Raw genomic sequence first — 1441 nt, 5'->3', positions numbered from 1 at the left:
GAGGAGCATTAGTGTTGTGTAAATTGAGTGGAGTCCATGCTAAATAAGGTTATGATTTTTAGCTCACCTGAGCTTAAAGCATGTGAGTTTTTTGGCTCACCCAAGCTGAAAGTTCAAGTGAGCTTTTCTGATCACACTTTGTCAGTAGTCTGTTTGTCCCTCTGTCTGTCCATCCACCTGTAAACTTTTCACATTTTCGACTTCTTCTAAAGAACCATTGGGCCAATTTCAACAAAACTTGCCACAAAGCATCCTTTGGTGATGGGGATTCAAATTTGTTCAAATGAAGGGTCATGTCCTCATTCAAGGGAAGATAATTCAGAAATAGTGAAAATTTGGAAGCATGTTTTAAAATTCTTCTTCTCAAGAACCAGGGGGGCAAAAATGTTGAAACTTATATGAATCTTTCTTTATATAGTGTAGATTTAAGTTTGTACAAATGATGACCCCTGGTGGTAGGGTGTGGCCACGATGGGGGGGGGGTAAAAGTTTTACATTGGAATATATAGGAAAAAATCTTTAAAAATCTTCTTCTCAAGAACAGCAAAGCCATGATTAGTCATACTGATATGGAAGCATTTTCAGGTCATGTAGATTCAGGTTTGTTCTAATCATGACACCTGGGGGTCAGTTTTAACCAAGTTTGCACAAGGTATCCTTTGGTAAAGGGGATTTTAAAAATTGTTCAAATGAAGGACCACAATGGGGGGTCAAAGTTTTCAAAGGAATACATAGGAAAAAATCTCAAAAACAGCAAAGCCTATTTAGTCATATTGATGTGGAAGCATCCTCAAGTCATGTAGATTCAAGTTTGTTCAAATCTTGACCCCCAGGGGTAGGTTGGGCCACAATGGGGGATCAAAATTTTTCACAGGAATCTTTAAAAATTTTCCACTCAAGAACAGCAAAACCATTTATTAAATTGATATGGAAGCATCCTCAGGTAGTTCAAAATTCAAGTCCCCCCATGTAAACTTCTCAATACTGAACTGATTTGTGCTTTTTCCTAGCCAATGTGCTAAGGTGAATGATGTGGCTCCTGGGCCTTTTATTAAGCTTTTCTGAACCGAAAGCTCAAAGAGCTTATGCTAGTGGCCATTTGTGGATGAGAGGTGTGCAATGTGCATAAACTTTTTAGCTCACCTGAGCTGAAAGCACAAATGAGATTTTTTGATCACTCTTTGTCTGGCATCCATCTGTCTCTCTGTCATCTCTCTGTACATAAAGTTTTATCAGTAACGACTTCTCGAGAACAGGGGCCAGTTTTAACCAAGTTTGCACAAGGTATCCTTTGGTAAAGGGGATTTTAAAAATTGTTCAAATGAAGGACCACAATGGGGGGTCAAAGTTTTCAAAGGAATACATAGGAAAAAATCTCAAAAACAGCAAAGCCTATTTAGTCATATTGATGTGGAAGCATCCTCAAGTCATGTAGATTCAA

Source organism: Saccostrea echinata, unplaced genomic scaffold (genome assembly GCF_033153115.1).
Source record: "Saccostrea echinata isolate AGI-Se365-2 ecotype Australia unplaced genomic scaffold, CSIRO_AGI_Sech_v1 ptg000060l, whole genome shotgun sequence".
NCBI lineage: Eukaryota > Metazoa > Mollusca > Bivalvia > Ostreida > Ostreidae > Saccostrea > Saccostrea echinata.
Note: the sequence above shows the minus strand (reverse complement) of the source record.